The sequence below is a fragment of the Triturus cristatus genome, chromosome 1_2 (genome assembly GCF_964204655.1).
Source record: "Triturus cristatus chromosome 1_2, aTriCri1.1, whole genome shotgun sequence".
Lineage (NCBI taxonomy): Eukaryota > Metazoa > Chordata > Amphibia > Caudata > Salamandridae > Triturus > Triturus cristatus.
The window spans coordinates 823,869,013-823,886,418 of NC_140580.1; positions in this window are offsets into that span (position 1 = coordinate 823,869,013).

A 17,406-nucleotide genomic window follows, 5' to 3' on the forward strand; every position below is an offset into this window, starting at 1 on the left:
CGTCCCACAGGCATGGGTACGAGCCGTACCACCATTGCAGTGGTGATGTAGGGGTATGCTTGGTACGGGCCATACCCACGCTCTGAGGGCGTGGGTACGGCCCGTACCTCCATTGTTGGGGTGATGTGGGGCACGCACCATACCCACGCCTTAGGAGCTTGGGTACGGGTCGTACCACGCCCACCCCTACGTCACCCCACAATGGCGGTACGGGTCGTACCCACGTCCCACAGGCATGGGTACGAGCTGTACCATCATTGCAGTGGTGATGTAGGGGTATGCGTGGTACGGGCCATACCCACGCTCTGGGGACGTGGGTACGGCCCGTACCTCCATTGTTGGGGTGACGTGGGGCACGCACCGTACCCACGCCTTAGGAGCGTGGGTACGGGTCATACCACGCCCACCCCTACGTCACCCCACAATGGCAGTACGGGCCGTACCCACGTCCCATAGGCATGGGTAGGGGCCGTCCCGCCATTGTTGGGGTGACGTTGGGGTGGGCGTCGTACAACCCATACCCACGCTCTTGTCTGTGTCTGGGCACTGCTGGGAGTGATAGGCACCCACCCCTCCTGTGTCTGGGCACTGCTGGGAGTGATTGGCACCCACCCCTCCTATGTCTGGGCACTGCTGGGGGGACTCTGCATCGACCCCTCCTATGTCTGGGCACTGCTTGGGCTGATGGCCACACACCCCTATGTGTCTGGCCACTGGCGTGGTACGACCCGTACCCACGTCCTACGGCCTGGGTATGGGCCCTACCCCTACGTCACCCCAACAATGGCGGGACGGCCCGTGCCCATGCCTTTTGGACGTGGGTACGGGTCGTACCCCCATTGTTGGGGTGCCGTAGGGGTACGTACCGTACCCATGCCTTTAGGGCGTGGGTACGGCTCGTACCAAGCGTACCCCTACATCACCACTGCAATGGTGGTACGGGCCGTACCCATGCCTGTGGGAAGTGGGTACGGGCTGTACCACCATTGCAGTGGTGATGTCGGGGTACGCGTGGTACGGCCCGTAGCCACGCTCCGGGGGCATGGGTATGGTACGTACCCCAACGGCACCCCAACAATGGGGGTACAACTTGTACCCACGTCCTAAAGGCCTGGGTATGGGCCGTACCTCTACGTCACCGCCACAATGGTGGTGCGGCCCGTACCCACGTCCCACAGGCATGGGTACGAGCCGTACCACCATTGCAGTGGTGATGTAGGGGTACGCGTGGTACGGGCCGTACCCACGCTCTGGGAGCGTGGGTATGGCCCGTACCTCCATTGTTGGGGTGACGTGGGGCACGCACCGTACCCACGCCTTAGGAGCGTGGGTATGGGTCGTACCACGCCCACCCCTACGTCACCCCACAATGGCGGTACGGGCCGTATCCACGTCCCACAGGCACGGGTACAAGCCTTACCACCATTGCAGTGGTTATGTAGGGGTACGCGTGGTACGGGCCGTACCCACGTCCTAAAGGCATGGGTACTGTACGTACCCCTTCGGCACCCCAACAATGGGGGTACAACTCATACCCACATCCTAAAGGCCTGGGTATGGGCCGTACCTCTACGTCACCGCCACAATGGTGGTACGACCCGTACCCACGTCCCACAGGCATGGGTACGAGCCGTACCACCATTGCAGTGGTGATGTAGGGGTATGCGTGGTACGGGCCGTACCCACGCTCTGAGGGCGTGGGTACAGCCTGTACCTCCATTGTTGGGGTGACGTGGGGCATGCACCATACCCACGCCTTAGGAGCTTGGGTACGGGTTGTACCACGCCCACCCCTACGTCACCCTACAATGGCAGTACGGGTCGTACCCACGTCCCACAGGCATGGGTACGAGCTGTACCATCATTGCAGTGGTGATGTAGGGGTACGCGTGGTACGGGCCATACCCACGCTCTGGGGACGTGGGTACAGCCCGTACCTCCATTGTTGGGGTGACGTGGGGCACGCACCGTACCCACGCCTTAGGAGCGTGGGTATGGGTCGTACCACGCCCACCCCTACGTCACCCCACAATGGCGGTACGGGCCGTATCCACGTCCCACAGGCACAGGTACAAGCCGTACCACCATTGCAGTGGTGATGTAGGGGTACGCGTGGTACGGGCCGTACCTACTTCCTAAAGGCATGGGTACGGTACGTACCCCTTCGGCACCCCAACAATGGGGGTACAACTCGTACCCACATCCTAAAGGTATGGGCCGTACCGATAACGTCACCGCCACAATGGTGGTACGACCTGTACCCACGTCCCACAGGCATGGGTACGAGCCGTACCACCATTGCTGTGGTGATGTAGGGGTATGCGTGGTACGGGCCGTACCCACGCTCTGAGGGCATGGGTACAGCCCGTACCTCCATTGTTGGGGTGACGTGGGGCACGCACCGTACCCACGCCTTAGGAGCGTGGGTATGGGTCGTACCACACCCACCCCTACGTCACCCCACAATGGCGGTACGGGCCGTATCCACGTCCCACAGGCACGGGTACAAGCCCTGACAGCTGTTCAGACTGCTGTAGCAAGAGAAAGAGCACTGGCTCAGGGGAAACGCATCATTGTCGTGACTCCAGTACCAGCTTTAGAAGCTGTTACAAAGGCCAGCGTCCCAAATGTGAAAGTGTTACATCCTAGGTGGATGCAATGGGTGAATTCTCTTACTGCAACAGACGTTGAATACAGATTTGATCCCAGTTTAAAAACTCAGGCATTCCTGCAAATTGAACAAGTATATCCTCTACCTAATGAAATCTTGCCTCTTGAACAGTATGAATATATTATCTACACTGACAGATCTGGGCAACCGGCCATAGGAAGAAAGCAACAATATTTTTCAGCATGTGTTATCGTAGGTCGCATGTGTGATGGCAAGTTCCATTCTAGTTGCACAAAAACGCAACCTCTAGGAGACTGCACGGCTCAGTTGGTAGAATTAAAAGCACTGATACTTGCACTTGTAAATACGGATCACGAATTCCGCACACTGATCGTGTGTGATTCTTTTTACTGTGTACAGTCGTACAATGAGTACTTACAACATTGGGAACTAAACAGGTTTAAGGACGCAAAAGGTGGCACAATCAAGCACAAAATGCTATGGGAACAGGTAGCGGAATTGAAATCCGAACTACCAAGGACTCACATAATCCATACACAGAGTCATCAACGTGATGGCGTTCACATTGAAGGGAATTAATTGACCGATGAAGCCGCAAAGGGGGCTGTACGCACAGGTTCCGTATCTGTGCTGACTCATTCAAAAACGAGAATAGATGGAGATATTATGATAGCTGTCAATGTATCACGCAAAGGCAGCACAGCAGTACCTAAAAAATGTCCACTCAAATACTCCTACAAGTTAGATGCACAAAACATTCCATATGCTCAGATTCCTGGAGTGGGGGAAAGAGTAATACCAAATATGGATCGTAGGCAAGGTTTAATAGTAGCTGCACACGAAGGTTTGGGCTTTCCGCACACAGGTGTTACGGCGACTATTTCTTTACTGAAACAGCGCTACTGGTGGCCAGGGTTATCCAATCAAACTAAAGACTTTGTCTTGAAATGCGACATCTGCCAACAGATGAAAGGCTCCACCGTTGCAAGCCCAGCGCAGACACCATTACTGAAGTCAGACAAACCTCTCGCATGTGTGTACTTGGACCACTGCGGCCCGTTACAAAGGGACGGGGCTTACAGGTATATCATGGTTGCAGTGGATTCCTGCTCGAGATTCCTATGGGTATGGCCTCAGCGTTTTGCTGACGCTCGAATTGTTATAAAAGATTTGCGAGTCTTTATTGGTACATATGCAGTTAGCACATTACACTCTGACCGCGGCCCTGGAAGGAATGGGCGTAGCATTGCGGTTCTCATCTCCGTACCATCCTGAGGGAAATTCTGTTGTGGAGAAAAAAAACATGGACTTAAAGCAATCTTTACCAGCTAGGGTATTAGGCAAGGGCGGTAGTTGGGTCACAAACCTGTATGGGGTACAGCGGGCATTAAATAACCAGCCAAGAAGCTCTCTAGGAGGTATCACTCCATATGAAGTCCTCTTTGGGACACAAATGTGGGTACCTGATCTTGATTGTGAAGGTGCAGTGGCGGATGAAAAACCATTTGACATCCATGATCGTTTGGCTGTTTTACAGGATCTAAATGAATCCAGGACAAGACAAAGCAATGTCCATCTAAAGCAGACCGCCACTGAAGAAGTCAAGGTAGTCACGGCAAGACCTGTTTGTATCCCAAAAGTCGGGGATCTGGTCAGAGAGAAAATAGCAGACAAAAAGGAATTTGGACCCTCTTACAGAAAACCTTTACCAGTCCTTTCAGTACACGTGGTACGGGCCGTACCTACTTCCTAAAGGCATGGGTACGGTACGTACCCCTTCGGCACCCCAACAATGGGGGTACAACTCGTACCCACATCCTAAAGGTATGGGCCGTACCGATAACGTCACCGCCACAATGGTGGTACGACCTGTACCCACGTCCCACAGGCATGGGTACGAGCCGTACCACCATTGCTGTGGTGATGTAGGGGTATGCGTGGTACGGGCCGTACCCACGCTCTGAGGGCATGGGTACAGCCCGTACCTCCATTGTTGGGGTGACGTGGGGCACGCACCGTACCCACGCCTTAGGAGCGTGGGTATGGGTCGTACCACACCCACCCCTACATCACCCCACAATGGCGGTACGGGCCGTATCCACGTCCCACAGGCACGGGTACAAGCCGTACCACCATTGCAGTGGTGATGTAGGGGTACGCGTGGTACGGGCCGTACCCACGTCCTAAAGGCATGGGTACGGTACGTACCCCTTCGGCACCCCAACAATGGGGGTACAACTCGTACCCACATCCTAAAGGCCTGGGTATGGGCCGTACCTCTACGTCACCGCCACAATGGTGGTACGACCCGTATCCACGTCCCACAGGCATGGGTACGAGCCGTACCACCATTGCAGTGGTGATGTAGGGGTATGCGTGGTACGGGCCGTACCCACACTCTGAGGGCGTGGGTACGGCCCGTACCTCCATTGTTGGGGTGACGTGGGGCATGCACCATACCCACACCTTAGGAGCTTGGGTACGGGTCGTACCACGCCCACCCCTACATCACCCCACAATGGCAGGACGGGTCGTACCCACGTCCCACAGGCATGGGTACGAGCTGTACCATCATTGCAGTGGTGATGTAGGGGTACGCGTGGTACGGGCCATACCCACGCTCTGGGGACGTGGGTACGGCCCGTACCTCCATTGTTGGGGTGACGTGGGGCACGCACTGTACCCACGCCTTAGGAGCGTGGGTACGGGTCGTACCACGCCCACCCCTATGTCACCCCACAATGGCAGTACGGGCCGTACCCACGTCCCATAGGCATGGGTAGGGGCCGTCCCACCATTGTTGGGGTGACGTTGGGGTGGGCGTGGTACAACCCGTACCCACGCTCTTGAGGCGTGGGTACGGTGCATACCGCAATTGTTGTGTTGCCGGTTCGCGTCCGTGTTGACTTCCGTTGTGAGGCCTTGGTGGAGACGCCCACACCCCTGAAGTGACCAGGCCCTGGGGGTCAGGTATGTGCAGGGCATGTATGATTTTGGACTTGGGTGGGGGTGATATTTCCTGCCCCTGCCCCCCCCCCCCCTTTGCCCCTGGGTGTTGTTCTAACCTTCTGCGGCGTCTGCGTCAGTCCCTGTACACCAGGTGGACTGCTATGAGGGCCGGGATGACACGTATGTTGGGGTCCATGGCTGCCCATCGCGTACAGGTGCTCCTTCTGGGCGTCGTCCTGTTTTCCCGGCAGATTTTGGCTGCCGTAAAATATTGTCCGTGCGGAGTGACGTGGGCACGAATCGTACTTGCTGGTTCGTGAAACGCTGCCTGACTCCGTCCGGACGTCACGTCCGCGGCGTCCCAGATCAGAATTGTGGGTATATTTTGGTCGGTCGGTGATTTTTACGATTCGTACGGCAATGGTGTTTGCGTACGAATCGTACTTGCATGTTTGTATGGTATTTTTCCCGGGTAAGAGTCGGACGGAGAAAACTCTCCGTCCGACGGTTCGTACCCGGGTTTTACAGGATCGGAATCGACACCTAGCTGTCCAAAATGCACACTGTGCTGCATTCATGAATAACATTGTTCGCAAAAAGTACAAAACCACTCTTGATATTTCAAATTTATTTTTCTGCCAAAATATTGCGCCTGAAAGCAGGTATCTAACAGCCTTCAGTGTATTAGGGTCCCAGCGACAATTCTGTCGGTTGGCACAAGGGTATAAAAACAGCCCAGGTGTATTTTCAGCAAGAGTAACAGAGTTACTTCAAAACTTTTATGAAGAAGCGTTGTCCTATGTGGAGGATATTTATCTGACAGATGACGACTTAGAGAGGCACTTGACCAGGGTAAGCACCATTATTATGGTATTTGCTGCAGAGGGCTACTAGATCAACTTTAAAAAGTCAAAAATAGCTCACCTCAATGTCCTATTTTTGGGATATGAGTTATCAAGTGAAGCTGTGTCTGGTGGCTCAGTGGACTAATGCATCCACTGCAGTGGCCTGTGTTTGACCTCATGGTCACAGGTTCAAATCCTGGCGGGTCCACTCAGCCGATCATCCATTTGAGGTCGATATAATGAGTACCATTGAGTTGGGTAACAATAAACATCTGTTATTTCAGCACCAAGATGCTCCGTTGCTGGGGTGAATGTGCGCTTTACAAATTCACATGTTATGTTAAGGCAAAAGTCTGGCAGTTAAATTTTTAGAACAATGTGCACTGCTCCAGCCTCCAAAATCATTAAAAAATTTACAATCAATACTAGGATTCCTAAATTTTGGCAGAACATACATTTTAGATTACGCGCAAAGGGTAAAACCTTTCTATGAATTAATTAAACCTGACTTTTCAGCCAGAGATTGGACACAAGAACATACTAATATTCTTTGTTTACTCCAGGAAGACATGATTGCTTCAAAACACTTACAAACACGCATAAACGTACGCCACTTAGTGATCCGAATAATAGCGGGTCAATGCAGGTAGACTTATTTGACCTTTAGTGAGGGAGAAACTGTACCAATCGCTTACAAATCACACCTGTAAACAAATGCAGAAATGCATTTCACTTCAACAGAAAAAATCCTGACAGCTGTTCAGACTGCTGTAGCAAGAGAAAGAGCACTGGCTCAGGGGAAACGCATCATTGTCGTGACTCCAGTACCAGCTTTAGAAGCTGTTACAAAGGCCAGCGTCCCAAATGTGAAAGTGTTACATCCTAGGTGGATGCAATGGGTGAATTCTCTTACTGCAACAGACGTTGAATACAGATTTGATCCCAGTTTAAAAACTCAGGCATTCCTGCAAATTGAACAAGTATATCCTCTACCTAATGAAATCTTGCCTCTTGAACAGTATGAATATATTATCTACACTGACAGATCTGGGCAACCGGCCATAGGAAGAAAGCAACAATATTTTTCAGCATGTGTTATCGTAGGTCGCATGTGTGATGGCAAGTTCCATTCTAGTTGCACAAAAACGCAACCTCTAGGAGACTGCACGGCTCAGTTGGTAGAATTAAAAGCACTGATACTTGCACTTGTAAATACGGATCACGAATTCCGCACACTGATCGTGTGTGATTCTTTTTACTGTGTACAGTCGTACAATGAGTACTTACAACATTGGGAACTAAACAGGTTTAAGGACGCAAAAGGTGGCACAATCAAGCACAAAATGCTATGGGAACAGGTAGCGGAATTGAAATCCGAACTACCAAGGACTCACATGATCCATACACAGAGTCATCAACGTGATGGCGTTCACATTGAAGGGAATTAATTGACCGATGAAGCCGCAAAGGGGGCTGTACGCACAGGTTCCGTATCTGTGCTGACTCATTCAAAAACGAGAATAGATGGAGATATTATGATAGCTGTCAATGTATCACGCAAAGGCAGCACAGCAGTACCTAAAAAATGTCCACTCAAATACTCCTACAAGTTAGATGCACAAAACATTCCATATGCTCAGATTCCTGGAGTGGGGGAAAGAGTAATACCAAATATGGATCGTAGGCAAGGTTTAATAGTAGCTGCACACGAAGGTTTGGGCTTTCCGCATACAGGTGTTACGGCGACTATTTCTTTACTGAAACAGCGCTACTGGTGGCCAGGGTTATCCAATCAAACTAAAGACTTTGTCTTGAAATGCGACATCTGCCAACAGATGAAAGGCTCCACCGTTGCAAGCCCAGCGCAGACACCATTACTGAAGTCAGACAAACCTCTCGCATGTGTGTACTTGGACCACTGCGGCCCGTTACAAAGGGACGGGGCTTACAGGTATATCATGGTTGCAGTGGATTCCTGCTCGAGATTCCTATGGGTATGGCCTCAGCGTTTTGCTGACGCTCGAATTGTTATAAAAGATTTGCGAGTCTTTATTGGTACATATGCAGTTAGCACATTACACTCTGACCGCGGCCCTGGAAGGAATGGGCGTAGCATTGCGGTTCTCATCTCCGTACCATCCTGAGGGAAATTCTGTTGTGGAGAAAAAAAACATGGACTTAAAGCAATCTTTACCAGCTAGGGTATTAGGCAAGGGCGGTAGTTGGGTCACAAACCTGTATGGGGTACAGCGGGCATTAAATAACCAGCCAAGAAGCTCTCTAGGAGGTATCACTCCATATGAAGTCCTCTTTGGGACACAAATGTGGGTACCTGATCTTGATTGTGAAGGTGCAGTGGCGGATGAAAAACCATTTGACATCCATGATCGTTTGGCTGTTTTACAGGATCTAAATGAATCCAGGACAAGACAAAGCAATGTCCATCTAAAGCAGACCGCCACTGAAGAAGTCAAGGTAGTCACGGCAAGACCTGTTTGTATCCCAAAAGTCGGGGATCTGGTCAGAGAGAAAATAGCAGACAAAAAGGAATTTGGACCCTCTTACAGAAAACCTTTACCAGTCCTTTCAGTACACGGAACAAGAACTGTGATGCTCCTGCGTCTTGCCGGAGAAAATATTTGTCTTAATTGACTTAATCAAACCACACTATGTGGCCGATACTAAATAGTAGGCCTAGTGGACTCCGATGTAGCAGACGTCCTCCTCTAGCTACAATCCAAGAAGTTCAAACAGAAAGACTCATCACGTTTGAAGAGCCACCTGTAAGGAATGAAGGACTAAGCAACAATGCTATGGAACTTGTTCCACTTGAACCAAACATTCAAATTCAAAATGAAAATCATAATAATTCACCCGTTGCAATTAGACCTAATACAGATGTCTATTTCAACATGCCTCATCGAGAAGAGAATAACAATTTAAACAATGCTGATGCAATTCCAACAATTGATCGAACTGCTTCTGGCTATTTCATTAACTCTGATACGTTTTCTCTGGATCCAAGCGAGCCAGAAACGACGCCAGACAAAACACCATTCAAGCAAGAATTAAAGAACTTTTTTCTCTTTCTTCAAAAGACATACCTGGTATCACCTTGGATTGAACTCTGGGTAATTTCTGGGATAATGTTTTTTCTTTTATGGCTAGGTTTAGTATTGACTTTTAGTATGCTTATTAATGGACATTATGTTCAACGAGATTCCACAGCCCAAAAGGTCAACATCCTCCTGAATCCAAAAACATCATCACATCGTAAACAAAGAGACTTGTCATCAGTGAACATCACAGCTGTTCCTATACCATATGGTATAGAATGGGACAAGGTTGATTTCAACATATTCGGAATGACCGAACTTTTAAAAATTAATCATGTATTTAAAATCTCATTAAGTGATTTCATTACCTCCAGTACATTTTCTGATGATTGGGACACTGATTTAGAGAAAACTGCTGCATTTTCTAATAATGAAATGTTAGAAGGTTCATCAGATTATGACAAATTGTACTGTTACCAACATTTTGGTCATCATTTTCTGCACAAATCTATTTCACCTAGGAATGTATTTGAAAACAATCAGTGGGGACATTGCTCACACCACCAAAAAGTAGTTTACAAACGGTTGCACAAAAATTTGCATACTTTTCAGGGTTTAACACCACAGATCCATCCTCATTTCATTAAAAGGTTGCACCAACATCAGCACTGAAAATCATGCTAACAAACACTAAACAGATTTATTCCTTTTGGCCCAATTGTGTGAACACAAAATCGATTTGGGGGTGAAGGAACTGGAAAGTCCAGGGTACAGAGGCACTATTTGGAGCATGCCTCATTCCACAGCAGATGATCTTTTTAAATGATACTGTGCAACAGACATGCTGTCTTGGAATAGCCAAGATGAAGGACCTGAACTCTCCAAAGTTTCCTACACCAACACATGGGTGGCAGAATTCTACAAAGAAAGGGGCAACAATTGATGACATACTAAAGTACAATAGAACAGACCCCAATTGGAAGGAGTGGGCAGTTTGGCCCTTAGACACAAACGCATTTCATAAAAGGTTCCTGCACATCACCGAGGGACTCAATATACGAAGGCCAGACCCACGTTATGTACAGAGAGAACATCCAGGGGTAGTGACATTGTTTAGTGTTGGGAAGTTGTGCCTACAATGGCTAGAGACCTCAACACATATAGAAGTGAAACAACACTTATCTTTACTCTCACAGGACATGATTCTTAGGGACTTTCTACTAGGACCTAGGAAACAACGTCAAAAACGTTTCATATAAGCAGGCATTTATGCTGCCTATAATGAAATCTGGAAGATTTCCCAACAAGAAGCCGCAGAGAGAATACGGGAAATAGACATTATGAAATAAAAAAAAGCTTTTGCTGTGGTGGATAATGGGTTAACAACTTTGACCTCCAGAGTATATTCATTGGGCAATATTGTATCTTCTGCTATTGACATACTGGAACAGGCTTTAGCCATATTACAACACGGCCAATCATAGTTACGTTCTATTATGTTTTTGAGCTGGACTCAATGTTTGCGTGCAGGCCTTGTGCCTTGGCGTTTTATAAACAGTACGTCTCTGTTTCCAGAATACAATCTAACTGATACACAGATCAAAATGGCACAAAAGGGAGCTAAATATACAATGCTGCTAATTGAAAAACTGGACAGACTACCATTTACAGTAGCTGAATTACCATCAACTGGGTGGCTAATCCACGGCCAAATCATTCTTCTGGTCACTACATTTCAGTTTCGCTATTGCCTTGAGTAAAGGCAGGCAGATGTGAAAAATTGGGTAAAGAGTACATTAAGAAATCCTGGGATTTACCATATAAATTTCGATGCCGGAGTGGGGATCGAGAAGTGTTTCTTAGTGGTACCAACTGAAAGAACGCTTTAAGCTGTCTCTCATATGCCAAGATATCGTTTTGCATGGAGCCTGTAACGGTTCGGTTTCGAATATGTCTTCCCACTTGAAAGGAACACCAGCTGCCGTGATAACGCCAGTGTTCGAGTTACTTTCGAATGGGAGTTACTTGATGCTGAACGATCAAGGTTGTTGTGGTATGCTTCCAGGCATTGCATATCTGGTCACCGTGAACACCAGGGTTACTTGCTGTATGCAAGTATTGTTTCCTCCGACAAATACAGTCAGGGAGGCGCTAGTATGGCCTTCGCTGAATGTTTTGTTGATACAGTTTGATGCTTTGAGCAGAATGAAAGCCATGCTTTTACAGAAAACTGTGCCACTGACCTCCACTTGAGAAACCTTTGAACTTCAAGTTGCAAGGACCTCCACAGAGATACAGGCGCTAATTTGAACAAATTGCCCCCTACATTTTGTAGAAATGGTGGAGCGTATCTTTAACATGTCTGATACAAGTGGCATTATTCACCTATTTAAGACCATAGGGTCCGGATTCCTTAGCACTTTCCAGACTATCCTCGGAGTTATTCCAAACTTCATACACTCCGTGTTTGGAAGCATTTTCGGGGGTCTACGTCTAATACTGCTCGCTGTAGCTGGAATCATGATTATCGTCTACCTGTTGCGCAATGGATGGACCATCCGCCAGCGAGATTGCGAAGGCTCTCCTGGAAAGACATTACCATGAGCGCATGGTACAGCATCTCGGTGCACCTCACCTACGAGAACTAAGTGCTTCTTGGTTCTTATCCTTTGGGCCAGGCTTTGAGGACTGCATCGTACCTGTCTTCCGATGCCTGTTCTGTGGAGCCGAATACGCGTTGGACATCTGTCTGACACCTCTGACGGAGACACCAGCTGACTTAGACTCCAGGCTGGAACCCTTGTGGTCCCATGCTCGACTCTGTCCTCAGTGTATTCCCATCTTGACGCATGCCTTCCTTGAGGAACCGCAGGTGCCTTTCACGACTGAATTAAATTTAATCTCCAGCATTGACACCGAGGTTTCGAATCCGGTACCGGAAACCTACACACCAGCTACTGTCAATGAGGAGTTACATCTATGCACACTTGACGTGCTATGCACGATATTGCAGTGTTTGTCCCCTGCTGTAGCAGGCAGCGATAATGTTATGTGTCCCAGCCAGGACATTTAATATAAATCTGGCTCACCGTGTGCTGGTAACGAATATGGAACTTTTTCCTTCCCCTTCGTTTTCAAAATAACTCTTTTCAAACTGACACTTTCTATCTCAAAGCATGGCCTTCTAAGTACGCTTGCAGTAGTTCAACTTGTGTGATCGAACTTGTTCAAAACTGTGATTTGCGGAACTATATAACAATGTCTAACATTACCAAAGATAATTTTTTTTCTCTATTCCTGTTTTTTTTTTAAACTGTTTTTAAATGACTTTTAACATTTTTAGAAACATTTTAAATGACTGGTTGATAATTGTATGCACTGACACTGTTATAAATGTGTATTTCAAAAATGTGTAAAATTGTTGTTAAGTATAAGGTGGAGTGGGTGTTATATTTCATATCGGTAGCCTAATATAGGTCCAAGGAACATCATACACTTTCCCTACATCAGTTCCCGTTATTTCATATGAATGAGCCTTATAAGGACATAACTCCAAATAAGGACAGAATGCCTTATATGGACATCACACCTTATAAGGGCTGCAGCCTTTTATGGACTAAACCTTTCACCTAGTTCCATGCCGAGGGTGGGTATTTCCCAATCGATATTGCTATGACGTCATCCTTAGCGCATATGAATAATTGATGAGTACATTCTCCAGGAGGTATACTTCACCTTTCCCATCTATGCACAAGGTTTAATCCCCGACGTCATCCTCATACTGAACAATGGGTAACACACGTGCATAGACTGTATAAATACAGCACCTCTTGCTATCAGAAAGCAGGAGGGAACCGAGACTTCAAGACCGACACACTGACCAGAGACGCTGCAGCTCCGGCATGCCATCGCTCCAGCTGACAGTGGTATGACGATCCCTTGCGGGGTGTCCAGCTGAAGTCCTGGACGAAGTCCCACACTTTCGCTATTCAGGGTATGGACTTCCGACTAAAGCCTAGTGGGATTCTTGGCGCTTAGGCTTAGGCTCTGTAGCACCTACTCACATGCTACGTACACCTAGGTACATCTAGTCAGGCATCTTAGGAGTACTCACTTTATTTTATAAATGCATTTCATATTCATGTACGTGTTCATGACTAGTGAAAAATGGTAGAACAATACTATTCCTTTGTAGTCACTGTACGCTGGTTCTATAGCTCTGCTACTGTGTTACAGTTGTAACAGCGCACTTATTTTACATGAGAAGAACTACGGTACAATAAATTCTTATTTTAAAAACGCTCAACTGTTTCTTCTCTGTATCTCTCTGAGAACAAAAACAAGCATGCACGAGTGACTGGGTGAAAAGTAGTCTATTGTTTCCACGAGTCTGAGGTTATTGTGTTCTATGGTTGCCAAAAACTAATCTCTCTGATAACAGGAGATTCTAGTTGCACTGCGAGCAAACCATAGGCTAACATATGCGGCAGGAGTGTACGGAGTCAGTCTGCCACCAGACCCACAGTATATGTTATCCGTAAACAGCGTAGGTCCTGCATGACAGGGTACTATTGGGACTACACTACACTGTGTGTTAGACCTGGCATCCATGGCGTGGGTTCCCCTGGCTTTTTGCCTCTACCTCCTGTATTTTTGATTATGTGCTGGATTTCGTTTTTGCTGGTTGGGTAACCTGGGCACTTTGCCACTGCTGATCTGTGCCAAAGTGCAAGTACTCCCTGTGTAAATTGTAATTCTGATCGGTTCTCCATGAGCTGCATATTTGATTTACTGGTAAGTCCCTAGTAAAGTGCAATAGGTGTGACCAGGGCCTGAAAATCAAATGCTACTAGTGGGCCTGCTGCACTGATTGTGCCACCCACATAAGTAGCCTTTCAAAAGTGTCTCAGACCTACCAATGTAGTGCATGCGTGCTAAGCTTTTAACTGCCATGTTGACCTGGCAAGCGCACCCACTTGCCAGGCCCTAACCTTCCCTTTTCTTACATGTAAGGCACCCCTAAGTTAGGCCCAATGTACCCCCACGGGCAGGGTCCAGTGTATGTGAAAGGTAGGACATGTACTGGTGTGTTTTAAATCTACTGATATTGAAATACTGTTTATTTTGTTTTTCACAATTGCAGGGACTAGCTCTCCCATAGGCTATCATTGAAGCTGCCTTGTGACATTTTACAACTTTATCTTTCAATTGGGAACATCTACAGATTTGGAGTTTGGGCTGCCTAAGCTCAGAATTTAATAACACCTTTTTTAGTCAAGGTGGTCTTCAAATTGTGTGTTTGAAAATGCCACTTTTAGAAAGGGGGCATTTTCTTGTTTCCCCGTCCTGTGCCTCTTCCTGCCTGTAGAATCAACATCTGGTTTAGTCTGACAGCGGCTTGTTTGTGCATTCACTCCAAACATTCCCACAAAGGGTGCTGAGGTGTGCCCTGTATATGCTGATGGGTCTTCCTGGGCTAGAGTGGTGAGAGGAGTTGCCACTAACACCTGAATAGGGTGTGTCTGCCTTGCACAATGCTGTCTCCACCCCTTGCAGTGTGGCTTGACCAGGGAGGACAGAACGGGTTTTTCTGAGAATGAGAGACTTTTCTTACAAAGACTTCAAAGGGAAAGAGGGGTATAAGTATTAGACCTAAAACCCCAGACTTTTAGAACACTTCTGGATCGAGAGAACCCTGCCAATAAGAAGAGCTGAATAGCTGTCAGGAGGAGTACTGCCCCTTTGCTGTGTATTGCTTTGCTGGGTTGGCCTGCAGTTGCGGCTTCTGTCTGTGGACAGTGGAAAGGACTGAACTTTTACTTTGCTGTATCTTGCTTGAGAAGATTATCCCAGGGTTTGAAGTAAAGCTTGCCTCCTGTTAAGAAGTCTCAGGGACACAAATACTTTTTCTGCAGCATTCTTGAATTCCACTGCTGGGGGTTCTGACCTCTCTTGCGGTGCCAGATCCAGTTCTGGGCACTTAGAGGTTGTTCTTGCTGCAAAGAAGTACAAAGAGCTGAAGAATCCTGCAAAATCGAAGCCTCACCCTTCTTGTATTTTCCGATGCAGCACCGCTGTGTGTGAGATAATCCCGACGCGCAGCCCCGTGTGGCCAGAGAAATCGACACAGCACCGGGTCAGCAGCCCGAAGAACTGCTGCATGCCGAATTCGACGCACCCGTTTCCGAAGTCGAAAACCAACGACTCCGATGCAGGCCCTGCTGTGTGGCTTAAAGAAATTAAGCATCATAGGGCCGCAGTTGAAGAAATCGACAAAGCGCCTGTTTGCCGCCGCCACATCGACCTCCAGCGCAGCCCTAATTTCCACGCATCGTACCTGTCTGCCAAATTTTTCTGACCCATCACCCGCAGACCAGAACCTTCTTGGAATCGATGCATACACTCCCCCCCCCCTACTGTCCGATTTTGACGCATCACTTCTCCGGGCCAGGGCAGCTGACTCTGGAGCACGGGGTTCACGGTTCGGGCTCCGGCGGCAGCTCAGCCCAGCACCGTGTGACTCTAGGCAATAGCTCGCTTCATCTTCCCAACGGCCCCCAGCGCCTTGAGACTCTTATGGGTGATTAGTTTGCGCTTTACAAATACTGGGTTATCGCCTCTAAAAGGACTCAGGAACTGACGTATCGCTGTGTTTTCCGACACTTCCCTCCTCTGCAGCTGTTTTGCCTTGTGAATTTTGATGCATTTGAGGTACTAAATATCACACATCCATAGTTTACTATTAACAGAATTGCTTGAAAACTTTTAAAAGTCTTATTTTCGATTGTTGTTGTTTTGGTCTTGTTTGATTTAGATAAAGATACTTTATTTTTCTAAACAGGTGTGGTGCCCATTTGTAGTGTTGTCACTGTGTTACTGTGTATGCTATATACGAATGCTTTACACATTGCCTCTGAGATAGGCCTGACTGCTCTTGCCAATCTACCAAGGCGGTGAGCAGGGGTTATCTTGGGTGTGTAATCCCCTTATCCTAACTAGAAGGAGGCATCCCTAATTGGACAGGGTGTATACCACTACAAACTAGAGACCCCCATTTCCAACACTGCTCTTTTAGGCAGCATAGTAGGAATACTGGTTGACGCAGATACATTAGACAACTTTCTTTTGACCTTTATGGTCAATTTGCCCACTTTCTTAAAAATAGCAAAACTGAAAAATAAAACGAGATCTAAGACTTTGTATACTCTCGAACATCATATGAAGAAATTCCATGAGGCTTGGTGAATCCCGAATTGTTGATCCTTTACAAAATTAAAAGATTGTCGATTAATATGCCTTGCTCTATCTAAATCAATTTTTGAGGGCTGGTAGAATAAGCGATTCACTAGACAAGGAGACTTTTTTGTGGGAGCAAGACACTTAACATGGGATGAAATAATTTTGCGCCACGGGTATATAGGTCTAAAGTTTTAGACAGATATCCAGCCTACTGACTGCAGCATATTCAGAGTCAAGGGAGAAATGTAGTGCTGCACCTTCTAGTTAAAAACAAATTAACGGGTATGGGCAATTAGTAACGGGCATTAGATTTAGGACATGGGCAATAAAACCATACGTGCCGCAAATTTTGAAAGGGTGGCCTTTTTTTAGGTCTCGCCTAGGCAGCACATGCGCTGTCTCGTCGAGAGATGCTGTATACAGTATAGCGGGTGAAGCTCCGCCCACTATCACGCCCATCTTTTTAATTGGCTTGTGTGTTTGTCCTTTTAAATGCTGGCTTTTATGCTGGCTTTTGATTGATTATGAGGCGTGTTAGCCCCTCCTTAGTACATCCATGTCATCATTTCATTCCTCCCATGGCTATTGGCCCCTTTACTAGGTTGTTGCATCGGACCAGTTCTATTTTCTTTATTGAGATTCTCCGAACTGAAACACGACGATGTGCGTCATTCAGCAGCCATGC